This window comes from Athene cunicularia (assembly GCF_003259725.1).
Source record: "Athene cunicularia isolate RWA chromosome Z unlocalized genomic scaffold, athCun1 chrZ_part1, whole genome shotgun sequence".
In the NCBI taxonomy this organism is placed as follows: domain Eukaryota; kingdom Metazoa; phylum Chordata; class Aves; order Strigiformes; family Strigidae; genus Athene; species Athene cunicularia.
This window is the reverse complement of record NW_020799142.1, coordinates 16,235,336-16,263,226: the sequence shown is the minus strand read 5'-3', so window position 1 is coordinate 16,263,226 and position 27,891 is coordinate 16,235,336. Positions and strand designations below refer to the sequence as shown.

General features: G+C 37.7%; 1 long non-coding RNA gene across 1 annotated transcript in view; it reads left to right on the top strand.

Moving 5' to 3' along the window:
* The window catches only part of LOC113489705, an 81,209-nt gene extending 53,539 nt beyond the window's left edge, over positions 1-27,670 (top strand). Inside the window, exons 3-4 of the long non-coding RNA XR_003400082.1 lie at positions 26,234-26,563; positions 27,422-27,670. This is a non-coding gene — a long non-coding RNA (uncharacterized LOC113489705). The remainder of the gene's footprint in view (positions 1-26,233; positions 26,564-27,421) is intronic.
* The last annotated feature ends 221 nt before the right edge of the window (positions 27,671-27,891 follow it).

The window sequence follows — 27,891 nt, the reverse complement described above, 5'->3', positions numbered from 1 at the left end:
CACCTGTTTTTTGGTATAGGGCTGTTTAGCAGTATGGGGCATCCGTTCACTAAATCTCATTGAATCCCCTTTCCACATCTGAGTTTGTATGTTTTGTGGGAAACACGGGCTATCTGTTAATGAAAAAACTTTGTGTCAAATTTACTTTTTAAGGAATTTCTTACCACAACTCATGTTTCAATGACTAGAACTAGTTGTTTAGCCACAAAACAATGATACTAAAAACATAAGTGAGAAAAAGTACAAGGAAAATGAGGCAATCAAAATATATTTCTGAATGTCTACTGAGTAACGTCAAATGAGAAAAAGGTACCCTTTGCCATTTTCTATTTCTTAATTTGTTTTAAATTTCAGATAGTTTCATGATACTAAGGCGGAAGTGGCTTGCTTATAGATTATTTAGGATTATTTGGCTTTCTGCTCATTGAGTGCAAAAAGAAAATTTTACTTTAGGAAGGTATATGAATTTCCAGCTGCTTTAGCTTAGCTTATGTGAGATCCTAACAGAAACAGAAATTTTAGCTATGAGGTCACAGATTCCCAAAGGAACCTGTGAATAGACTTTTGTGATCAACCTACAGTATAGAGGCAAAGAGTGTTCACACTGGTTTTATTCTGAAATATATATTACAACTGGAAAGGCAAATGAGCTAAATGAAGGATGTATCAACATACATCCTCAGATAAAGCTAAATTCAACTGGAAAGCTAGACAGAAAAGTATACAAGGTTAAGGTAGTAGATATGTGAACAAGGTTGGCTACAGTCTGGGTCATTTCAAGATACTGTGGTTTACATCTCTTTCTAAATCACTCTCCAATTTTAATATTTCTAAAGCAGGTCAAAATAAACAGCTGAAATATCTTTTAAACAATATGTGGCTTCCACTGTCATTCAAATGTCATGAGCCACATTAATAGGAGAAATCCTATGACTACTCAAAGTTTGTAAGCATGCGCATTGAAAATTAAAAAAAAATCTGGATTTCCAGTGTATCTAGTATTCAGCTAGAAGTTGATGAAGTTATAAAGAGAATAATAATGAAATATGGAGTTCTTTTTTATGAAATAATGCCTGGTATCATTAGTAAAGTGAAAATTTCTGAAAATCATACTCAAACTTCTACAGCTGGCAAAAAAAGGATGCATTCTGGAAGAACATATCCACACACATAAATATGCAATGCAAGGCCCCACACCAGTATTTATCTCTAATTCCTAACAAGAAAAAGACTTGCCTGAGTCAGTAAATAATGAGAAAGATCCCAAAACTTGAAACTAATAATCACACTTTTTTCTCTTTTGCAGGATATTTCTTCCATGGTTTAACATCATTTCTGGAATTAGATAATCATATTAAGTGGTCATATATGCCGAGCACTAAATTGGACAATGTTCACAGTCAGCAATCAAGGTTACTCAGCCTAAAACCAGAGGAAAACCTTGATCTGAACAGTAGCTGTTTGCTTTGGGTTGCAGATGTCATTACAAATGCCAGACACAGACTGACCTCCTCTGAACTGGAAGTTAAATGAGTAAAAGCAAATGTTGCAGGCGCAGTAGTTGTGCACATTGGGAGCCTTATGATTAGCCCAAGCTGCTTGCCTACCCTAAACCTAAGTCAGTCACAAAGATTGCTTGCCCTTTTGTCTCTGAGAGTCAAGTGACCTCACTGAAATATTCACAATCTGCTGCCACCCTTCAGGAACACACTTTCAAAACAAATTCCCAGTCTGAAATTAGAAAATCTAATCTGGGCTCTGCTTTGTGCTCATCCATGTTGCACAGGATGGAACATTTTCTTTTTAAAGCGTGGAGGTGCGTGCCAGAAAACAATGGCTCTGTTCTGGATTTGCTTTTGACTTTCTGCATGGGTTTCTGCAAAGCTTTCTGTACTTAAATTCCATCATCTATAAAGTCAGTACAACAGTTATCTACCTCACTGTGTGGTCCCAATTTCTAGCATAGGCTAGAATCCAAAGGCCTTTATTACATAAATTATTGTATATGTAGATGGACCAATTTCTTATTCTTGTTGCACATTTCCAAGCCTATTGTTGGACAGCAGCGTCCAGGGGTGTAACTTGGGCAAACCTGCCTTTGTGGTAAATGGTGCTTCTCACCTATATTTAAAAGATACAATGGATAGTACAGGTAACCTGAAATTCTCCTGGGAGCTTTCAAATACAAAATTTTTTAAATTTTGTGTATGTATTCTTTGCTCACTGTTTCCATCACTGGTTTTTGTTTTTAAATCAAAGTAAACAGTTAATGAGAAACTGTGGATTTAAAATTATCAGGAAAAAGGGCATACCTATTTTTGACAGTAGTTTAAATTAACTGGTTGAATTCTATGCCACAAGGTGGGAATCTGGCATTACTTCAGTATATCTGCTGATCTTTGGCAACAACAGCTGCTACACTCAAGATTAGCTAAAACGTTTTACAGACAAGTTATGGTGGCTGCATACAAAAGCAACTATCAGCCATCAGACTGATGCTTGACCCGTCAAAGCCGAACACTTGTTTAGTGATCTCACTATATTCCTGCAGATGACATGGCAGCAGCTGTAATAAAACGTTCTTCCCATGCATCCTTTAAGAGCTCAATTTTTTAAAAATATATTGCAGAGATTTTATCCTTACATTGGGAATGAGGAATGTATCATCCCCACAATTTTCCATTACGTTTTACTAGCACTGTATGATACTCATATAGTAAAATAGTTAGTGTATATGATAAAATCTTGTTTTACTGACACTGTCTTATAGTCAGTAAACTCATATGATGTTACTGCAGAAAAAGAAAGGAATTTTATTTTCATAACATTCTAATATTAATATAGACAACTAGATGATTTTAGACTCTCAGTGCTTCTGTATTATTAAAATTTAGAAGATGGTCTGCTAAATTTACTGGCCAAAAGCCTAAGTGTGACAGATTAATATAAAAATAGCTCTTTCATCCCATACACCCTGAGATTCAAAAGATATTTTTTATAAAGTGTTAGATAAAACTATTTCCAATATATTTTCTTTTTCATTAGAAAGACAATCTCCCAAAGGCTTTTTGGTGGAAAGAAAGAGGTACTCCACCGTAGAGACTGGAATTAGGGACGCTTATACTGCTATTTACCTTTCTTAATTTTACATATCTAAAGTTTGAACTTGTGAGTCTGATCTAGTGACCTTAGGGTGTTTGTATAATCAATGGAGAAAAGTAGAGGCATGCTGATCCATCTGACTGATGCTCTTTATCAATTTTAGTATAAAATGAACCTTCTTCTAGAGGCAGTTTCTAAGGCAAGCAGTCTGGACTTTGATATTTAACTTTCAGACAGTGAAAGTTGGGGTAGATGATTTGCATCATTAGTTAAAAAGTTGGGGTAGATGAATTTCATCATTAGTTAAAAATACCTTATGTGTGTAAATTTGAGAGGATCCATCTAGTTCTAGTTTTCTCCAAAAGTCCAGCCTGAGTTAAAAAAAAAAAAAAAAAAAAAAAAGTGTTGAAAAAGTTGTTTTTGTAACATTTTTCATTCTAGATGAACTGGCATTTCCTGAAGAATTATGAAGGTTGCCAGACAAATCTACTGAAAGGTCTACAACAGAGTTCCAATTCTCTCTAAAGAAACCTCTTTTGTTAGAGAAATTACTTCAACAGATTTACAATGAGTTAATGCAGTATTTCCCACTTTTGTGTATTAGGAAGAAATTTTGGTGGGACATATATCCTGGGGTTTTTCTGTGCTCTTACTCTCTGTATTCATGATTAGTCACTTTCAGAGACAGGACTCTTATCAAGATGGGCCTTGTTCAACTCCTGTGCCAATTTTTACATTATAGTTTTGTCACTGTCAATGTGATTGTACAAATACTCATCTTAGAAGCAAGATCATAGCCAGCTAGGGAATTGCTTTCTTCCTCTATCAGTTGCAATGAGCATGGCCTAAAAAACTCCACAAGGACAGGCATGTTCCTCTGAGGATGCCAATGACCAGACAGCACTGTGGGATTGTGCATTAGATAGAAAAGGATCCTGTATGGCACATTTACATGATTAAATAAAAACATAATTATTACTGTCATAGATTAAAGCAGATTTTTAAACTGCTATTGGAATTCAGATTTTTATTTAACTGTCTCTGTACCAGAGATCTGCACTTGTGGACTCTTAATCTATATCAAGATTTGGGCTCATCAGTATAAAGAAGACAATGACAGATGGAGGCAAATCCAGCTAAGGGCCAAGATAGTCAGGAGAGTGGAAAACATGACATATGCAAAAAGGCCGAGGGAAATGTTTTTATGCATTATCAGGAAGAGAAGGGTTAGTAGACACCTCATTTCTACCTGTAGTTACTGAAATGTAGGTTGCAGAGGAGGTGGCATTAGACTTTTATCAGATGTGCACCAGGATAGGATGACAGGTAAGAAATACAAGATGGAATGAGGGAAATTCCAACAAGATGTGAGGAGAAAAATATGTACTCTGACAGTATATGGAAGAGAAGAGAGTCTGTGGAGTTTCCATGTTTGAAGACAATCAAAACCTGGCTCCACACTTCCCTGAGCAACCTGCCATTGACTCTGAGCAGGGGATTGCACCTGGTGGCCTCCAGAGATCTCTTCCAACATGAATTACTCTGTCATGATATACTGTCCACAGTCATTCACCCGTAAAATGGGAGCTTATCGTGAAAACCCCTGGCCTTACAAGATTTGCAAAGTCTTTAAATTCATTGATTTATTTACAGGTGGAAAAATCATGCCCCCATCCATGTTACTCGGTTCAATGAATTAAATTGTACTGGATTGTCTGTAAAATATCAGGGCACTCATAATCAGTGCCGAGTGAGTGTCAGTGAGAAAAAACATCCAATAAATGATACAACTGGATTTACAACAATTTGAGGGTTTACAGAAAAAGACCTGTGTTAGTTGTTATTACTACATTTTATGTTACACTAGAATCCACGTTAAGTGTAAGTGATTCACAAAAAAACTGTCAGGATCATAACTTTCTATATAATTGTTATACATGTATTTTTAAACAGTATAGAAATTAAGTTTTAAAAGATCTTTTAATGAGCTACTTACCTTTGTAATTTGATGTAGCATAGCAATTAGAATTCTTTGAAGCTATTCCCTCTTCCTTCCATGTATTAGTTGAGGGAAGGGGATTCCTTTTTTAATTATTTTTGCTATCTCTTTTGGCGTACCTTTCATTTATCAATGATATCATAAATCCTGTATTTAGCAGTGGTGGTTTTGATCTTTTTTACCAACTTAAGGTACGGGAAACTTAAGACTTTCACTCTATTATAGCACACATCAGAAAATGAAAGACCAGGTGTTTTTTATTTGCCAGCTTAATTACAAATAATAATAAATCTTCATTTAGGACCAGTAGGATATCAGTGTGAAGTGTCATGTTCTTACACTGACAGTGGTTATTCATAATGAAACTAAGTATCACACATGTTGAAATGCCTATAAGTCAAATATTCTGTGCCCTGCGCAATAAAAATGTGCTTGATGGACAAGCTTGTGTATTCAAATGAGGAGAAAAAAGCTACATTCCTTATAAAAACAACACGTCCATTAAGATGACATCTCTGTTCTTATAAGGAATTTAAAATCAGCAGCTTTTATATAGAAGGAACATTAAAGAGAGTCACCCTAAATAAATTATCTTAATGTAATCAGCTTGAGTCTTCTGTTTTGCCTCTATATTGGTTTTATAGGTTTACAGCATTTAATTTGGGGTTAATCTTACTATTTGAGGTTACAAGCAAATTTAAATTTTTTTTCCTCAGATTCAGTCTTAAAATTCAGGACATCATTCTGTAACCTGTCATGTGAGTAGAAAAGGGTGTGAATATGCTTGTCTCTCCTCTCTTCTTAGTTTCACAGAGTTTACAGTTCAATCAACTTTAAAATCTCAAAGTTCATTTAAGGCTGTTTCCATGGCACATAAATTCAACCTCTGCTTTGACTTTACAGAAATATTTTGGGCAATGGTACAGTTTCATGTGATCTCACTATGGCTGTTTCATGTAGTTCTTGATTTCACATATTATTAATTCCCTTTTAGTATAAACTCCTTCAAAAGTATTATTATGCAATCAGGTTATATTGCATCATTTTTTTTGCTAATGCAACAGTTATGATATCAGTGAGAGTAAAGTCTGGCAGTCCTGATATGATCTGAAACTGATATTTCAGTTTTCACACTACCTAAATTATGAAGGTGGCTCCTAAGATAGCATTGTCTGTCCAGATAATATAAGAAGATTCAGTGAGTGAGGCATATTTCAATTTTTTTTAAACTTAAAAATGGCTTTTAAATGAAAGACATCATATTCATGAGAGAATGAGCCATATCTAGAGTTTTTAAGTAAAGAAATGCAATAAAGATTGGTTAGAAGATGCAGAAAGGCCTCAAGTTTGCACTTAGAGGACAAAGTTTGGTCAATATTTAGGGGCAGCCTAGAATGAAAATTGGTTTCCAGTGATAATTCAGCTCCTTCCTTAAGAGGGCCCAACAGAACAGTTTATGAGAGTACAGACTTTCTCTATCACTGTCCCTTATTTTCTTTCAACCTGATTCACACTCCATCCTATTCTATCTTACAGAATATCTCTAGGTAATGGCAGAGGTAGAGAAGCAATCCACAGCTAAGAGATGTTTCTGCAAAACTAGAGAGATTTTATGGAAGAGGAATTTATGCCTTCTTTACAACTCCAGTATAGAAGCCTAAATCACGTTATCTGGAGTACAGTGCTTCAAAATACCGGAATACAGTGTTTTAAAAAGTATGGCTTGTTCACTGCATGACCCCACAAGTGATGCCCCTGTGGGAATACACCTCAGCTCCCATAAGGCCATGGGACTGCATATCCTTTTTGTGGAAACATGGGATTAGAGAGAAAGAGGGATGGAAAGGGTCTGCATAGTGACCAGGCCTTGCCACTGCACAGGCTTGGCATATCACACGCACTAAACCCAGAGTTTCGTACTCATCTACAGCCTACACCCAGGCATGGTATCACAGTCCCACAGTGTTGCTGAAAAAATACAGAGGTGTATCTCATAATCACAAAGCAAATCCTGATTGTTCGAGTCCCTGCAGGGTTCAAGGACATTATCAAATGTCAAGAGCTGACACTTTCACAAGATGGGTAAATTCAATCAATTTCTAAATGCAATTTGCAATGCAAATCCTTGACAAATTTCCATTCCTCCCATCCCAAAGTACTGAAAGAGATGTGTGCAAATATTTAAATTATAATGTTGAATATTCTCCTTCTTCATTGCAGCCCTGCACTTTTCACTCCTAACTGGGAGATTGGGAGATGTTTTGAGTATGTCTACTACTACTCAAAATACCACCACACATAGTACATATGAAACAAATTTTACAAGTGGAACATTATTGTAACTGTTGCTGAATCAATTTCCCTTCTCATTGGTGAAGCACATTTAAAGGAGGCAAAATGTTGTGGGAAGCAGGCACATAAAAGAGAGAATTGAACTAATTAAAAAAACCTCATAGAGAAGTCATGTTGGGGCAGATCAGTGATGTGGAATCTCCAACAGTCTTGGCTGTGTAACCAGGGGATTTCCCAGCAGCCTGTCCCAACTCAAGGTGAGCACAAGGTTCTGGGCAATCAAGACCGAAAACTGTTCCTTTGTGTTTTCAGTTTGAGGAGGAGGGGAGGGGAAAGGGGAGGGGAAAGGGAAAGGGAAAGGGAAAGGGAAAGGGAAAGGGAAAGGAGGAAAGGAAAAGGGAAAGGAAAAAGGAAAGAAAAAGAAAAAGAAAAAGGAAATGAAAAAGGAAATTAAAAAGAAAAAGAAAAAAAAAAGAAAAAGAAAAAGAAAAAAAAAAAGAAAAAGAAAAAGAAAAAGAAAAAGAAAAAGAAAAAGAAAAAGAAAAAGAAAAAGAAAAAGAAAAAGAAAAAGAAAAAGAAAAAGGAAAAAGAAAAAGAAAAAGAAAAAGAAAAAGAAAAAGAAAAAGAAAAAGAAAAAGAAAAAGAAAAAGAAAAAGAAAAAGAAAAAGAAAAAGAGAAATTTAAATTGTTTTATCATTATCAGAAGATATTAATTCTCTATGATAATTTCTCTGTGATGAAGCAAGTGGTTTCATTTGTACAGACTGTGCCATGCCAGGCAATTTCAGCAGGTACAAAGCATCTGTCAGCATTCTTCAGGCACTTCCTGCTGAATTGCTAGCCTGGAGAGCTGTGATTGCAGCTTCCTCTGACCAGCAGTGCTGGCAGCACAACATGACTCCCTCCACTATTTCAACCCCTGAGAAACTGCTGTCGAACACACAGCACCATTAAGGGCAGATGTTCTGTGTAGATCCACTACTTGCTCCATGTCTTCTCCTGCCCAAGCCCGGTGGGGCCACTGCTCTGGGCTGTACTGCCCTGGCAACTGCCTGGGGTGGTGCTGGGAGCAGCACATCAGGGGCAGAGCCAGCTCTTTTCAAGAGCAGCTTAGGAAGAACCTGGTTACACCTGGTTAACAGCACAGGTTTCGTAATTGAATAAGTTCTGTCATCTATTGGAAAGAGGTTTCATTTCTTCCTGGTTTGTTTCTTTTGACGAGGGGTGATATTCAGCTTTACTCTGGAAAGCAGGGCTCATTTCTCTGGGTTTCAGAGCAGAGGACATGAAAAGCCAGTGTGCGGCATGTGGTATGTCAGAAAGATTAGGAAGCACCTTGAAATTCTCTTTATGACACATAATGAATGGGATCTGCTCTTCAGTCCTCAGGAGGCTACAGCATTCAATTACTCTCCTCATTTTCACAGAGCATCAGAAGCAAGTTGCTGCCCCTTGCTTGGTGTTTCCAAACGTGTAACAGCGTTACTGTAACAGTCTCAGGTTCCTAGGACCTTACAGGGGACTAACGTGACCTTTTAATCGATTGAATATTACTTCTCAGAGACTCAGGTTTGCACCGAGTGTTAACTTGGCGGAAGGGCTGTATTAGTCCTACAAACAGCTTTAAGCACAGTAAAGACAAAAGCCTATTTCCAAAGCATTTTATAACTGCTTCCCACCTGGCCTCAGTCACACTTCCCAGAAAGGGTTATACATTTATGTAATGCTAAATGACGGTGTTCCTTCAGCTGAAGATACTAAATTGTACAAATCTTTCCAGTACAGGCCAGGGCTATCCTGAGACAGCCACCTCACAGGAGAGGCATTTTTTTTGCAAATCACCAGCAATTGTAAATGTTATTATCTATTTGATTAATTGACGGCAGAATCTCAAGGATCAGACAGAATTAGAAATCAAATTTCTGTGAGGATTAGCATTTGTAAACATGGAAAACATTGAAAAATCTTTTTATCAGTATGCTTTGAGAAGAGCTATTTTTTCATAGGAAAGGAATACACATACAATCTCTGTACAGTTCTTTATGGCTAGTAGAGTGTGTCCTCCTGCAAGAACTGAGCAGATGCTAAATTAGTTGAATTTGAGATTAAATTCTGAAAATACAAGGCCTACAGCTATTCCTGTCTCTTTCAACAGTTGTGATGTAGAGAAAGGCTGGCTCCTGTGAGAGGTTTCAGCATAAATGTGAAACTCTGAAAGAAATTTTATGGTACTATTTGCATTGTAGCACATCCTGGAACCCTGTTTATGTAGTTGAACACCTTACTGAGACAGGCACAACAGCCAGTGCCCCCGGGAAGCCTGCACTGAAGATAAATGACAGCTTAATCACCTGTGCCAGTTGGAAAATACAATATATTCTTAAGATTTTAATAGATTGTAATGAACAAAATGTATTGTTGCACAGAAAAGGTGAAGTGGACTATCCAAACTCAACAAAACCAAAAAAAAGGATGTAGCCTTTTTTCTTAGTTTAATGATGAATTTCATTTGCAGCATGACACGGGTTTAACCCTCTAAGAGGAAAGATGAAGTATTCAGATAGTTCACTATGTAGCAGAAGCAGCTGTAGCATGCCAAAGAGGTGTGAGTGGACATGGCACATAGCTTCAGAGCTGTATGAATATCCTCTTGACAGAAGATTCATCTATTAAAAACAACGAATTTAAGTGTTTTAAGTGTTTTAATTATCCTCAAGTTATTTGTATATACACCTTATGTATGTGTATACACCCCTCTCATATTTTATTGGTTTAGAATACCTAGGAACCAGATCACAGGATTCAAGCACCCCTGGACTGGCAGAGCTTTTTTTAGGAGAATGACAGAAAGTCCATTTCATGGGACAGTGGGGAACAAATATTCAAGGCAATGTTTTCACTCCACAGGAAAACTTGAGCCTGTACTAGTTTTAGTTCACACTGCCTATCACCAGTTTGTTGGCATCCCAAACCTTTCTAAGATGTTTGAAATCTACACTGTAAATTGAAAGAATATATAACCCAATGAATAGGTTTTACCCTCCCCTTTGAAAACAGAAATCATGAGGGACACGGTATTCCTTTCAGCAGTCACCTGCTAACTCCACCATGTTGCACATAGACCTGTGTGAATTCAGTAGAGATGTGCAGGCAGAACTTTTATGGTAGAACAATGTGAAATATGACACAGATCTCCCTCCACCCTAATCAATTCACATCAATGAGGTGGAACTCTTCAATGGCTGTGTGTATTTTTAAAATCACATCAAGTTTTCTCTTCATCCACCTCATCAGTCTATCTCTAAGCAAGTGTCACAGCAGGTCTAAGTGAGTCTCACACAACTGAAGACATGTCTGTCTGTCTGTGTCCTGTGGCTTGGCAGGGCACTGACCCTGAGCTATTACAAACTGTCTCAGCAGGGCTTATTGGCTGGAGCAGATTGCTTTGGCTCAGGCAACAGTCAGCACCCATGCAGGTAGATATACCCTGGGGTACAAGGCATGGAACTGACAAGGAATAATGGGCCCTCCACAGTAAGACGTAGATGTGAGCAAGTGCACACTGAAACCCAGCTCTGAACCAGTCTTGGCAAGTTGCCCTGCATCAGAAGCCACTAACTTTATGTGCCTAGCTTGGAAAGGTTAGGCTTCCTTTCCCTCCTGCAGAGCATCCAGCAGGCGGCTCAAAGTGCCTGGGATTAGGGATCTGAATCTGATGTAGTGATATGTCTTACTTGCACCCTCTTCCCTTGTCCAACAAATCATTTCAAACTCAATAGAATTACAGGTTTGCAAAAAATATGGAAACACACTTATAACAGTCTTCAGTAAAATAATTGAAAGATGATTCATGTAATTCCATGTAATCTTTAAAAGAAAAAGAGCAAAAACCAGTTTGGTGTCATCTCTGGCACTCTGCAAATCCCTCTCTGGAATGTCATAAACCAGGCTAAATTCTCCAGCACATGGAGACCACCTTGCCAGACCCTTGTGCCCAGAGGCAGAGCAGCTGCCCATGGTGCAGGGTTAGCTGTGCCACCACATGAAGTCCTGGCAGGACCCAGAAGTCTTCTGTATCAGTCATGAGAGAGGCTGTAGTCTGACCCAGAGGAAACACTTCTCTCAGAGCTACCCCACATGGCAAAGCCCTCATTTAGCAAAATATGGAATTAAATGCCTAAATATAAGACTAGTACATGATATAAAGGAAATTAATGGGACTTCACAAAGTATATTTCATATGCAGGAGGACTACATGGCATCACATATCTGACAAAAGGACGGCAATATTGCAATACAATCTCAGATTTTAAATATTTTTAAATTGGATGTTTTGTCTGAAGTCAAACAGAGTAGTATTTAGTTTGGTTTTTAATTTTATCAGAGCTAGACAAATTACATTTAGTCCTCCAGATGTGATCAGCAGTTTTAAAACCTAGTTGATCCTAATCCTCTTCCATAACTCTGCTCTGCCCTGGATATCATCTGCTGACCTCTGTGTCACATTGCTTTAAAAATGTACAACTTGCTGAACTCATTACACTGCTGACTTGAAGCATGAATATGTAGCAGCTGTTCTCATTAGCCTGTAATGCTCAGAGGTCTCTCTGAAGGGTAAGTTACATCTCCCACAGTGGCTGAGTGATTGAAACAAAAAATACAACTGTAAAATAATAGTGCAAATCTATTTTAGGCCTGGGGAGAGTGTTTCCTGGTTAGACTGAGGTTGGAGATGCTGTAAGAAACATACTAGAAACAGCTGGAGCTGCATTCAGCCTCATGAGAAGGCAGAGAGTGGGGACAGGATGAATGAACACAAACCCAAAACAATTGCAAAACCACATTATCACGTTTGTGCTGTTTGTCAAATTTCATTTCCATTTCCTTACATATGAAAACTCTTTTCTCTGAATCCCATTTTATAGCATAGATTTTCATTTCCCTTGTGCAAAAACAAAAGCCAAGTTATTTTTGACATATATTGTAGAAGTTGAATAGTTATTAAAAATTATGAGGCTATACAAAGCTAACAGAGACCAAAGTGTAAGGTTCATGAACTCTAAGCAGTCACCTTCACTTCCACAGGCAGTTACGACAGAGCTCAATTTCATATGAAACCTCCCATTATACCAAATCAAGTCAATCTAGAGGTCTTTACTGCCTTATCATACATTATGAATAAAGGAGAGATAAAAAAGACAGAGACAATGAAAACAGAGACAAAGGGCTAGAGAAAATTAGCATTTCCTGCAACCTGCCACTTGTCACAAGTCAAGTGCCAATTCTCTTTAAACATTTCACTCTCAAACCCATCTGTCTGAACTCCAGTAGGCAAACTGAAGGTGCAGCACACTTGAAGGATCTCTGAAGTGGAGAAGGGAGAGGAAACAGCAAAGCAGTTCAAAGGAAATGTTCAGCCACCAGGGAAGTGGGAGAGCTAGATATCCTCAGGCCACCCTACTAGCAACACCTGTCTAACTTTGGGATTGTCTGAATAGCTATTCACAGACAGTTGCAAGCAAAGTGCTATGGGAACACCAGAAACAAGCACAGTTTCCTTGTGAAACACTCCAGGTCCTCAAGTGGGTGCTGCTAAATACACTTCTGGGATTCATACACTAAATTACAAACATGAATAATAACCAGAATGTAATTCACTTTCTTTCTCTAAACATTAATCTCTAAAATTTTAACTGTGTCTTTAATATAGGCTAAAAGATCACATAAGCTAAATGATCATGTCAGCTGCATAGCTTAAGCTGTGCCAGTTTTTCCAAACTACTTGACCACGGTGGTTGCTCCATCAACTCTGAGGGAAATGCTTTTATGAGAAAGCGTTAGGGTGGAGAGGAAGGAAAAAAAGTTTAAACAACTTTGTTTTATGGACAATTTTTACAATAGCAGAGTTCGATTAGTACATCCGAAACAGGAACCTGAAAAAAGCTAGAGCAAAAACATCAGACAGAAGGTGTTCAGGGGGATCAGATGCATATCTCAGAAAAATCTATACTTTTATCTTTTTAGGGCCTCCAGAAAAGAGCTAGTTTCTGGTTTCTGATCTGACTTTGCAGACCCAATTCCTGAACATTTAAGTCCGTATCAGTAGCTTTCAGATAGATGCACCTATGTTATCATCTGCTGTTAACATAGCACTGTTGAGGAGTACTTTACAGAGACATCACAAGGTCTGTGTCCATGCAGGACCAGTGAACTTGGCACAGCATCACACAATTCCTATGATATTGCTTCTAGATCCTAGGCAGCAAGGCCATTCCACTTACCAGGTCAGAAAATTGCTGCACTGCCTTTTATTGCACCCCAGGTAGACAAGTCCTAACTTGCTCTATATGTTTCATAATAAGCCAAAGAACCCACTTGCACTTTTTAAATTCCACTAAATACTTGTCAGGAAAGTCCTGTAATAAACAAGATACTGATTCACATGCCACAACAGATCAAAGTTAGATGTCTGGAAGGATTATGACCCTCCCCTCAGCACCTAGCATGTCTCATTTCTGACAGAGGCAATGAGCAGGACATGTGTGTACATACAATGCTGTGATTCTCTGTGTTTACATAAACATCATAACTGTGGTGTTTAATGTGAACTGAAATTCTAAATTTGCCAAGTTTTTAACTGCACTTGTTCGCCAACTTAAATATTCATATCTAGTAGGAGGGCATTAACCTCTGGGACAGGTAGTGGCCATGTAGGATGGTAACTACTTTAATAGTCCACATAGCTGCCTGCTACATGAAAACCAGTATTTCTCGTAGACAGTGCCTACTTTGTCCTGCTAAATCCATCCCTTAGATGTTGACTGAGCTAATGAATGACTTTTCAAAACTGAACTCAGATACTCGAGAGTGACATGGAGGGCTGAAAAGCAGAATGATGAGTAAAACCTCAAAGGTTTGATAAGACATAGGGTTTATTTGGAACAAAATTCTGCTTTTTTTTCCTAAGGCACTAAACACTGCCAATACCCTTACACAATCCCAGTGGAATTCAGCTTGCAACTGGTAAAACAAATAATTTGTAAGCACACTGAATGACATGGTCTCATATGTACAGATGTCATTTTCCAACATACAATACAGTGGAAAATGTCAAAATGTTATTATTTGAAGTAAACTGACCATCTCACATTGTACCTTCTGTGAAATGAGGTTTAGTCAACACTTCTGTGGCTAGCATAACACTTGTAAGTGCAAACAAGAGTATACATATAAAACACATCTCATCTGTGCAACCACTGGTTGTGGGAGGAAGGCAGCACAAGGAAAAAACCTTGGAGATCATCTAGACCAACAATTAACTAACACTGACAGTTCTCAACTACACCAGATCCCTCAGCTCTATGTTAACTTGACTCTTACACACCTCCAGGGATGGGGACTCCACCACTGCACTGGGCAGCCCACTCCAACGCCTAACAACCCCTTCTGGAAAGAAATGCTTCCTAATACCCAGCCTAAACCTTCCCTGGTGCAACTTGAGGCCATTCCCTCTTGTCCTACCACTTGTTCCTTGGTTAAAGAGGCTCATCCCCAGCTCTCTGCACCCTCTTTTCAGGGAGCTGTAGAGGGCGATGAGGTCTCCCCTCAGCGTCCTCTTCTCCAGACTAAACACCCCCAGTTCCCTCAGCCGCTCCCCGTACGACCTGTGCTCCAGACCCTGCACCAGCTCCGTTGCCCTTCTCTGGACACGCTCGAGTCATTCAATGTCCTTTTTGTAGTGAGGGGCCCAAAACTGAACACAGGAATCGAGGTGTGGCCTCACCAGTGCCGAGTACAGGGGTCAGATCCCTTCCCTGTCCCTGCTGGCCACGCTATTGCTGACACAAGCCAGGATGCCATTGGCCTTCTTGGCCCCCTGGGCACACTGCTGGCTCCTGTTCAGCCGGCTGTCAATCAACCCCCCCAGGTCCCTCTCTGACTGGCAGCTCTCCAGCCACTCCTCCCCAAGCCTGTAGCGCTGCTGGGGGTTGTTGTGGCCCAAGGGCAGCCCCCGGCATTTGCCCTTAGTGAAACTCCTCCAGTTGGGCTCAGCCCATGGCTCCAGCCTGTCCAGATGTCTCTGTAAAGATCTCTCATCAGCTCTGTTTAGAAGCTTTTGTGACAATTATGTAATAAGTTTTGAAAACTTGCCTTTGCAAACATCTTAGACTGAGAACTACTCTTTGGACTAAAGTTAAAGCAATTATACAAGCCAATTATTGTTTTTTCTTCATATGGCTTATTTCATGGGCTTTGTTTTTATCTTTATTAATTTGTTTGGAGAAAAAAATAAATTACATTTTCAACAATTATGACAGCTCACACCGCTGTTTTCAGAAAACTGTAAATGACCATTTACAGCTGAAAAAGAGTTCTTAATTAGCCCAAATATACCTGTATTGTATACCTGTATTTATAACTTTTCTCTGTACTAATGGTAATTCAGAATCCTGAAATAGGTAGTCAGCTTTAACTCAAAATATTTTCATCCTTAGCATGACTTTAATACTTTTTCAAATTATAAATGATTTACAGTGTGAGAGCAGGATAATGCTACACGATTTTGCAGTCTAAATTTCCTACACTATGTGATTACCACTTCATCAGAATACCTCTCTCTACTGTTACTGCACTCTCATAGTGCATAAACATCTGCAATAAAATCTATCACATAGTATACGGTACTATAATGTACTTACAATGAAGAACAACTTGTGCAGTTAAGATCCTTTGAAATACATTTTATATCAGTTGTACTCTAATTAAAGCTGAACAAAGTCTCATAATAGCATGGGAATATTATGGGTATAGCTTGGTAGTTTTGGCACTGAGCTCATAAAACACAGACTTGCAAAAAGAATTGTTCTGACATGTTCTGACATGATGCTAACACAATTACAAGCACCACACATAAAGAGGGAGGAAAGTGGCAAGTTGAAGACAACTTACCTTTTTTTCTTCCCAGGAGGAATCAGACTGGGTTTTCTCTTCCTGGTTTTGCTAAAAGTGTCTTTGACTTACCCACAAAAGAAATCCAGAAAAACCTCCCTAGTCAAAAGAGTAAGTCATTCTATAACTTGTTTCAAGCATGGCCAACTGCAGATCGTGTAGATTCTTAAGAATTACAAAACAGAGAACAAACCTGCTTAATTCATTCTCCTGCTCTGTGCACAAACACTGCCTTTTTGTTGTGGCAAGCACTTCTTATTTTTACACCAACCTTGTACGGTTGTGTGAAGCTAAAGTGCAGTCCTGGCACAGATCTGCCAGTTCCTATTACATTCGTTTTCCTCTCTGACAAAGGAAGATCTGTGGCACGCGTCCCTGTGACAGCTCTGTGGTACTCGGATGTCCCACTGGCAGAAAGCAGCTGCATCACTACTGAGCATTTGGTCTGATGAGTTGGCTTAGTTTTCTGTGTGAATAAAATGAAACGTGGCAGGGCTGAGATTAAAGTCCCTTAGTTGCCATTCCTGAGGCTGAATGTTACAGTGCTGACAAATCCATGTTTCTTTCCTCACAAGGACCAATTTAAGGTCCAAGCTGTTGTCACTCTTATCTATGCAAAAGTTTCCAGTAGTGTGGATAAGATGTGGCATAATGAGAATTATGATGATGTCTCTACCTCAGCATGATGAGAAGAAAATCTTGCCAGAGGCTGTGTCATGTAGCAGTGCTCTTAGGACATTATTATAGTGTATTCCTCAAATCCTTACTTGTATTTGAACCATGTATCTACTGCATAGAAACTAAAAGAGATTTTTATGAGCACATGGCAGTGATGAAAAGGGGTAAATGCTGTTTAAAAACCCTTCACTATTTTATTAATATATGAGTGCCTGCAGCTATCCTTCTCCCCATCTCTCACATGTCTTTATCTTCCTCCTGCTACACACCCTACCCCAAAACTACAGTTCTGATGCAGTAGCCATAAATATTCTGCAGTCAGGACTCTGTAAATCCCAGACATCACAATAAGCTGACATACAGAAATTCTCTATGAGTAAAGCTTGATGATATTTTTGGATTCAGTTTGTTTTTCTCATGGGCAGCAAGTTTACTTAATCATGTAGTTGGGGAGCTACTGAAACTGTTAAAATTATTCAGATCGAATTGGATTAATAAATTTAGTTGAAATATATTAAAAAATCAAAATTAGTTCTATAACTGCTTCAAAACTAACAAATGTAACAAGACAGACTTTAAAAACAGACAAATATTTGCTGAATTTAAGTTGTCCAACAGATTACAGTAACTGGATCAAAATACTTGCTATTCACACATTTCTATTAATGATAGTTGAAAGTGTAGTGAGTAATAGTTAAATTCTATAAGAAACTGATATATACATACTCGGTACTTCCCAGTACAAGGTCAAATGTAATATATCTCTATGTTAAGGTCTAGTTTCAATTTTAAGTGCATTTCAGGGTAGGCTTCTAAAAATTCCTAGAAGGTGGTATATTTTTTTCTCATCAATTTGTGATCAAGTTGACTTCTCTGAATAGTTTCAACAAAATGATCTGTGAATTGCCACCTTAAAATTTTCAAAGCTTGTAACATTTTTTTTTATTAATCGTGAATGATCATGAAACCTTTGCAAGACAAGACACAGATTTCCAGAATACATTTTGTCGCTTTAGAATTTACCTGCTTTGTGGTTATGCAGTGGAATGAATCTTCATGACTTGCAAATGCCGGGAGGTTTCCACTTCCAATGCACAGTCACAGTCTCCTCAGCAAAGAGGCACAGTAATATATAGCATTTTTTCATCACTCAGTCAATACATTCCACAAGGGAAGTGAGGCTTATTATTGCTATTTTACACAGGAGGGAACTGAAAAAAAAGAGAAGCAGAGTTGCCCTGGCCACCACCCTGGCAATGTGTTCCCCATGGAAATAGATCACACTGCCTTACAAAGTGTTGTGGATTCCCAGTACAGATCTGAACACCTCATGGCATTCCTCCTATATTGAGGGATCTCAGTAACATGTAATGCTCAGAATGTTACATGAACTTTTCTGGATTTATCTGCATGACATAATACACTTAAACTTGTAGAGTACAGCATCCCTGTAGCAGCAGTTTATTTCTAGACTACACAGAAGGGGTATGTGTAAGTTAATTATTTTGGAAAAGTGGTTACTATTTCTATTTCCTTTTAAATAGATCAAGTTCAGAATGCCTTTAATTACAGTATCTTAACTATAAGAGCAAAATACCTCATTGATTCAGTACAGACATGTCTCTGGCAAACTATCTCACTCAGACTAGAGATTCTGGCAATAGAGGGTGTTCTATACATATATGTGGTCCAGTGAATATGCATGATACCTGATGCAGACTTCACTGCACAGAAATGTAAATCAAGGAAGACAGTAAGCATTCCAGAACAGGAACAGGTGTTTTGGGTGAACACCTCTTCCTGACTGAAGGGAGGTGAGCAATCTGGGAACTTCGTCTAGAAGAACCATTTTAGCCAATTGAAATAAATGAATCCTCCAGGCTATTGTAACTCCTGCCAGGAACTGATTCATCTACAGTAGGCTTCTGAATCTGGATGATAGAACTGTGATGAAAAGAGCACACCTCAGTGTTCTTTACAAAACAAGAGGATTTTCCAGGTTTGGTCTTCTCCCATTACTTTTTGCAAAAGTGCATCGAGTCCTGGAACAGATAAAGATCTAACTTCTTAATAGCATTGGACAGATGTTTTCAGACAGAATATTGTTTTTCTCATTTTGATGAGAAAACATCACTTTTTAAATGAAAGACATTCTTGAAATAGGCATAGTGTTGCAGGTAAAAGCTAAACCAAGAAGAAACTCACCTGTCTGATAGTACTGAAAACAATTTTGAAAATTTAAAAAAATTATTTAGGTCTAACCATGCTCCTATAAAAACAATAACTCTAAGTCTTACAGTATTCACTTCTGGAGTCTTTCCACTGTCAACTACTGTTAAGAAATCATGTACACAAGTGTGATACCTTGTCCAAAATAAGGCTGAACACACATTTTATCAAATTAAGAAATGGATCATTTCCATATTTGCTTTCATCTGCTAGAATAATACCCCTACTTCTTATATCATGTTGGCCTTTTCCATAGCACAGGACATGCAAATTAAAAAATGCAGAGAGACATAAGATAAAAAGATTAATAAGTTCCTAAGCACGAAATTAAATTCCAAATCTATATTCAGATTTGTCAATTCTCAAAGAATTATCTGTGTAAGAATATTTACATAAATATCTATATACAGGTAAATACTGTGTGACAGAGAGATACAGTAAACATTTAAGATTTTTACAAATAAATCATGTAGGTTGTTATTATATGAATGATTATCTAGAACAGAATCCAAGGGTGAATCAACACAATTTATAATTACTTTAACAACTTTTGTTCTGTCTACATAATCTTCTGTTAGTCCTGATGTAAAAATCTTGTTATCCTCAATGCGAAAGAAACAGTAAACAAAATAAATCCCGTAAACAGAATACATCTTTCATCATCACGAAGGCAATGATTCATCTGAAGCACAAATTAATTTTTGACTCATAGAAAACCAATATGCCTTGCTTTTAATGTTGTAAATTACATGACCTCAAAGCAATAATCATATTTTGCATTTTGATAGAGCTTCTCACCTGACTTTTTTAATTGCAGTGTGTGTAATCTGTTGGTAGTTATGTGCTATGTGCACACCAAGACTGTAAGGTCTAGGAGGAAAGAATCTTCTTATCCTTTCTAATAGCTGCTGTAGTGGGATTCTCTCTCATTATAAGGACATTTTAAGTTATCTCCAGCATTCAAGCTCTTCAGAACAATTAAAGAAGATCAGTCATTATTATATTTGCACTATTTTTTAAGGGGACTCAGGCCTGAAGAACTAATCTGAAGCTTTCAGGCATTTGATTCTGCCTAAACAGACTCCATTCAGAGAACATTCATATATGGATGTGTTCAGGCACACTGGATACATGAACATGCCAGAAGGTGTGCATTCCACTGTGCAAATATGTGGAAGTAAGTGCTCTGTAAATATCCCACTTTCTAAGCCCAGTGGGATTGCTATGATCCAGTTTGGGCAAGTAACAGCTGGTATACAAGCAAATATCAGGTAGCAAGGTGAATGTAAACTGCCAGTTACAGCCTTCTCTGAACATCATTTAGACCTCTTGAGCATTTTAAAAGCAGCAGCTACTTAGTGGCACGGAGCTAGAGGAACAAGCTGATGGCCTCTCTATGGACTTTTGTCAGTTTTCCATGAAACGCTTCAACTCTCACCTGTACTGAGTTTAGCAGATTCCAGAAATACACCTAGGAAACTGCAGACAGTATCATAAATCTTACAAAACAGGAAAGTTATTTAGATCATCAGTGCACTGGGCAGCTGTAATGACACACAAGTCTTCACTGCATTGTTTACCAAGAGAGTGGATCTCTAGGGGACCTTAGGGCTGGCATGCACAGCCTTTCAGAAGTAATGGGCCACTGTATAACACAAACAGGCTGTTGATTCTGAAAAAAACATCATGTATACAAACATGCAACTTCAGTGTTCCAGTGTACATGCTGCCATTTAGAAAAGAGAGACAGGACCTTCAGTCATTCTCTATGGTCTGGGAAAGTAAAACTGCAGTAGAGGTTTCTCTATCAAATGACTAATAGAAAGAGTGGCTGGCATTACATTGGCACACGTGGATACAGTGTCTTAATTGTCAATAAGTACTATCATTACTGATCTGTAAAATTTAGATCACCTGGACAGTTCTAGCACTCTCAGCATATGGGTGCTACCTTTCCTTTGCTCATCCTCTATAGCTAAGGTTAGACTCTTAAACACCTGAAGATCTGATATTAAAATTGTGGAGCCTGTAAGTTAAATTGTCCAAAATATTTTTTTCCTCAAGGAGCGCTTCCTGAACAATATTTTTTTTTCTATGAATTTGTACAGTTTCTGGATTTGAAGAAATGTTTATTTGGTTCTAGACATAACAGGTTATAGCCTCAAATTTCAATTCTCAGCAAGAAAATTGCCTGATGAAACCTTCCTGTGCTCTCCTACTTGATTCCACCAGAAATACAATATTCACAAAAGCTGAAAAGCAGCTTTATTCTTGACTCTTTATTTACTTTTGCTATTTTTCTCCTATATTTGAAGAGTAGAAAGCAAAGGAATATATACATATCATTATAACTCTGTGATGTTTCCAAATACAGTTTAAATGCTTTACCATATATTTACATCCCATTATTATTTTTTATAAAAGTTTCCCTTTTTTTCTAACAGCTACTGTTGTCATATTCTCAAATGTTAATTAAGAGAGGAAAGCATTTTAACTGTAGTTTCTGTCATGGAAGTGAACTAATTGAATGATATTTAAAATACTGATAATGAACAGTCATTTCCATTCTACACATGTGAAGCTAATATTTAAAAAGCATACATCATAATACTGAGAAGTTGCTACCTGCCCATTATAAACACAGAATAATATATTATTTTGGAGAAGGAATGCACAAAATGTTGGTAACAGCTTCAGCATCAGATATTTCATATTTACTCTTACTCACCTATATATGCTTTAAAAGGTCTGAGTAAGCTATATATAGATTTAGTCCAAAATATAAAATAACAGCTTTTCAGCATCTCTGGCATGAATTCTGACTCTTTCAGATTTATGCTTTTTAATTAGTGTCTGATTTTGTCTCCTGACACTGTGGATAGAATCATGGGCCTAATAATATAATTCACAAAACTCTCACAGGATTTCAGTGAATCTCAGTATATTAATTGTCAATCTGTTCATCACCCCCATAAAAAAAAAAAAGAAAAATTACTATTCTATGCATTTGATATGACTAACTGTGTCTCAACCCATCAGGATATCTCAACCTGCCAGTAATCTCACCTTTGATAGGAGTCATTCCCAGGCAATGCAGCCACATGAAGGCTATGGATTGCTGTGAAATTATGAAGCTGCTTAGCGGTGCCTCCTCATGTGCACACTCTTGTCCAGAGCAACTCAAGTGGTGCAAGATAACTCACCCTAAGTGAAAGCAAAGGTAAGACACCTTGTTTAGGGCCATGAAAGAATGACTTGTGGAGAGAAGATAAAAACTGGACTAACTGACATTATCCTAGACAAAAGAATAGAAGAAAGGTCTGTGAATTCACCATGCTGTTTGTTGGCAGAGGCAATGCACAGTGCTGGTTTTTGTTTTTTTTTTTTTTTTTTTTTTTTTTTGTTTGTTTGTTTGTTTGTTTGTTTGTTTGGGTTTTGTTGGGTTTTTTTTTGGGTAGCAAATTCACATGAGGTAGGCAGGGGAAATTGGTCCTTATATAGCATCACTGTTTACAATCAGAGTTGTGACTCTTCACGCCTAACAACTTGAGTTGTGTTTTCAAGAAACAAATTAGTTCATTCCTGGCTGTATAAGACAGCTGTGATGATATGATCTTGCATCAGACAGGACAATATTATGAACTGCTTAACACAGACATCTTTATCTTTTGTGATTTTAAAATAACAAAGGGAATCTTCCTCCTTCCTCCCATGGAAGCTGAAGGACATCTGGTAATCTTTCCAGAGATGAAATACTATTTTACATGCACCATTTCCCTGCTTCTGTTTAGCTAGGGAACATTGTTCTATTTTCCTTAACATGTCTGTGGGGAGATAAAAGAAGTTTGTGATGTTAGGACATTATATGCCAGTTATTCAGACTATAAATGGCAATGTTAACATGAGAGTATTTTGAAAGTTACAGGTTACGGATACCACAGAAATGATGTGGCCATCTAGCTAAACTGTGAAACCAGAGTGATCGTAGCAGCAGAATGACATTTTTAAAAGCTCTCATTTTACACTTTGACCATGGAAGACTGACAGCTCTGCAATGATCACTGAAAGAGTGTGCTTCCAAATATATTCAAGCAAATATCATGACCTACACATACTCACAAGAAGGTCTCAAGTACAGCTGCTTACTGAATGGCTTGTGTGCTTCTTTCTAATGCAGTGATGGAAACAACAATAACAGGTCTACAGATAGGGATGAAGGTGACTGAAGAGGATTCAAAAAACATCAAAGGACACTACAACCCACTCCAGGCTGCTGACAGGAGCAGTGCAGTGCACGAGATGCGGATCATGTGATGTGTTGAGTCACAGGTTAGTTAAGCAGTCATTTCCTCATCCACCATTGCACAACCCATACTAACCTATACTGCAATTGCATCCACTCTTGATTATACTACCCACCGCTCTGCAAAAGGAATGAAAAATGACACAATATTTGAAAAGATATACTTCTACCAGAGGTTTCTAAAATGTTTCCTTCTCCTTCCTGTAAGCACTTGGGTACAATCTGTAGAAAAGCATTATTACTTCTAGCCACGCATTCTCCTCTCATACCCTGTGTGGGACTTAAGAGGCAACTGGAATGAAATGCATCATTTTAGGACAGAAAAGATTTTTTTCACTTTACACCTATCAGACACTGCTATAGTATTATTAAAAGTAGATTGTCTCTAGTTTCTCATTTGATAGTTGTGTCTTTGTTGACCCCAGACAAAACATTTTAGGATGCTGGCATACATTTACTTCACGATCTAGCATTTCCTAGATTGTCTCTTTCACGCACATGTGTATTAACACAAGGTATATATAGCACTCACAACACAATTACTGTGATGAAGATCTTTCCAGACTTTTGGCAGGAAGTTGCAGGGGAAGGGAAGTTGGTTCTACACTCTGTGCAGAAAGGTGTCTCTACTCTCTTAAAAGGCGTCTGAAAATCAGTGTATCATTTTCCAAGTAAGAACAAAAGAAAATGACAATTTAAGATGTCTGTGAGTGAAAATTATGTCTTTTATATAGTTGTAATCTTGACATGCCAAGGCAGCAAGGGAATTAAGTGTGTAAATTATATCATATCTACCTCACCACCATTTCAGTCCAAAAATTGCAGACAAAATCAGGAGGCAGCTTTTCAAAACTGAGCTGACAAGCTGAAGTAAAAATGTTTGTAAACACACCCTATTTTTCTTGCATAGTAGGTAACTGTCTTGAACCTTCTTCCTAAGCTGTTCTAATAAAGAATGAATACTGACACAAATTTGGCAAACCAGACTGTGAGATGAACTCTCCCAGAGCAACTGACCTTTCCAGACAGCCAGAGAGCTGGAGGATGAGTAGTTATGAAGCCCCTTCACATCTGCCGCATTAATGTGATTTTTACAGAAAAGCCTGCATTAGAGAATGATACAAAGTGATTATGTGTCTTACCAGCTGGAATTTGAGCCTGACTAGATATTTGGGCTGGGTTCTAAAATACCAGTTTTCTAAGGTTTTTTGTTACTGTTTTTGCTAGACAGCACCAACTGTTTAAGATACATATACATATCAAACACACATATATATATGTTTTAGCATTTGCACTATATTTAGAGGCTAAATACAATCATGAAATGCTTAGCTGTACCTCTTTTATTGACACTGCCTTCCTCTTCTATGACTAGTTTCCTCTAAGGAAAATATGACGTGTTGGATGATCTCCCATCTTCTGTTTAGAGAGGAAGTATAGAGGCTAACCAACATTTGTTTTTTTTGCTAATCTTTAGTTACTGAAGAACACCTGCAGCCTAACTGTTAGCTTGTTCTGCTGCTCAAGGTCTATAAGTACCAAAATGCACTGTTCAACAAGGGAAAAAATTGACATTCTATCACCTGGGAATAAAATAATTTCTAATTTAGATGTAGCTGTATAAAGGATACACACAAAGCAGAATAATTCAAAAGAAAGAGAAGTAACAATTTAGAATCATAAACAGAAAGCCTACTTTGTAGCCCAGGAAGACAAAAAAAGTGTGAAACAATGAAAGGACTTTACCTTCTACTTTCATTACAGTCACAGCAACAGTAATATTACTGCTGCAGTGTGCAATAAGAAAGTAGGAGGGAACAAAATCTCCCTCCCACTTTGTGTTTCACCACATCATCCTATCTAATTATCTTTCTGATATAATGAGGTGTCTTTCGTATAATCAAATTGCAAATAAATACAGGGAACAAACCAAGATACCTAGGAATTCCCAGAACACCTCCACAAATGTTTCCACACCACAGAGAAAGAAATATTCCCTGTTCAAGATTTCTGATAGATGTGGGACTGTGGAGTTACCAGTAATACAAAATAATACATATTGATATGTGTTTCACAGCAGCTGTTGACATTTCAAAACAGTAATGTGCCTGGACTGCACATTTACATCATCTCAATTTCATACTTGTTGAGGTCATCTTTAATTCTCATGCCTTATCAACATCATAACATCCAACATCAGCCACAGATTGGTTTTCATACCTTACAATCTACAGACAGGCAACCTCCATGATTTTTTTCTTCTTGGTCTCATGTTATGAATTCATTTCATCACTGTTTTTATTTTTGTTTGTTTGGTTTTTTTTGTGACAGTCTGAATCATACATTATACATGTAACGCAGTACATTATTGTAGAATATCAACACCTGAATGAAACTCTAGGAAAATCAGGATTAGGATCAGGATTAGATCAAAACTAGAAGAAGCAAAAGCGAATCAACAGCTCTAAAGACTCAAAAATGCTTTTTGAACTCTAAAAGTTTACACTACGTCCTAGTCATAGGTGGTTTTGGTTAAGAGCAAAACAATTGCTTGCTGTATATTACAGTTCTGATTGTTTTCCTTTCTTATTTTGCCATATTAATACACTGATAATGTTGTATGAACATTCTTTCTGCTATTTCTCTACGTCTATATTAAACTATGCATTTCTTCTTTCTAGGCACTGTGCTGAAGACATTTTGCTACTCTCAAATATGGGAAGGGAGTAATGGGAAAGTCCCATCAGAGGGAGGTGAAAGACTTTCATCAGAGAAAGGAATGAAGGCCTGTGTTCAGAAAGACACGTGAGATGAAAACAGGACTTCACAAGAAAGTTGGTGACATTTTCACTATTAGACAACACAGAGAAAGAGTGGAAAAAATGTCAGAGTGATGTCATTTGCATGGATGGAGCTCATCAGTCAGCTGGTGTGCAGAGGCTGACTAGAGAAAGATCTGACTGTGGACAGAGGAAAAAATGTAACTTGGCTCAAGGCCCTGTCTTTCAGAGGTAAGTTTAATGGTAAATTTGAAGTCTTTCATAAAACTGACATGTCTGAAAGTGACTGAGCAAATATGAATTGGTAAGATTTTTTCTTATTCCTGTCTCTCTGCTATTATCTCATTGCATGACCCCAAGCAATTCTGTAATCTATTGGTGCCTCAAGTTGCCTGCTCTGAAAAGGTAGACTGAGGATGTTGGCCTTATCTGAGGGGATTTCATAAAGCCTTTCAGAAAGGCTTCTGGCTGAAATACATTGCCTAGACTGTTTCTACAGACAAAAAAAAAAAACACAAACAAAACCAAACAAACAAAAAAAACCCACAAGCAAACAAAACCAAAAACCAAACCACCACCAAAAAAAAAAACAACCAAACCCAAAACCAAAAACAAAACAAGAACTTGCAAATGGTGTTACATCCTATCCAAAGAGATGTGTAAAATATTAAAATATTGAAGTGCTCTGTTTCTCTTCAAAAGCCTTGTCTCTGTCTCTCCAGTGACTACAGAGGAAGTCTTGATGACCAGTTTAAAGCAGACACCTATAATAGCGGACTGTGTGTCTCATTTGTCAGGAACTGAATTTAAGAAATCCCTTAATTACTACATTCCTATGTAATATTTGTGTGCCAGTAGTTCTATACATGTAGACTTACTGCACCAATAAACTATGCATGTATAGATAAAATGTCCTCTTATCTTTAATCTTGAATCTTGACAGCATTGAGGGACTAAAAATAAACCCTCAAGCTGATCTCTCTCTGTTTCAGTCCTGTCCTGAGCAGGATCTGGTTTGCTTTTATTCATTGACTGTGATCTCATATGATTTAGGTGCCTGCTAGTCACAACCACTATGTTCTCCCTCAGAAACAGCTCCTCTGCTGACCTCTACAACTGTGTCACACTTCATGCCACTTCCTTACAGGAGTCCAGGGTACTGCAAGGGAAAAACATGCATTTTGAAACCCCCAGTGGCAAGAACTGAGCCCACTGTTCTGGCCACACAACTACAGAAGATTCAGTACAGTGTTCAAAATGTGAGCTTGATCTTGAATTCTTTACTTGGGTGATGCTACCACTAAATCAGTAGAAATTTTTTTTAAATAAAAATACAGATCCAGGTTTTTAGGTGGTGAATTTATTTTTGTAAACACCAAGATTATATAAATATATATATAAGAATATATATACATACATGCATTTTTTTGAGTAGATAGAAATTGTCAGAGATAGGAGTGAGAATTAATCATGTAACTCCCACTGACTCAGTACAAACCTCCTTGTTCTTTTAAAAACCTGCCCCGTCATCTACATCTTTTGCTGACTTGGTAGAGCTG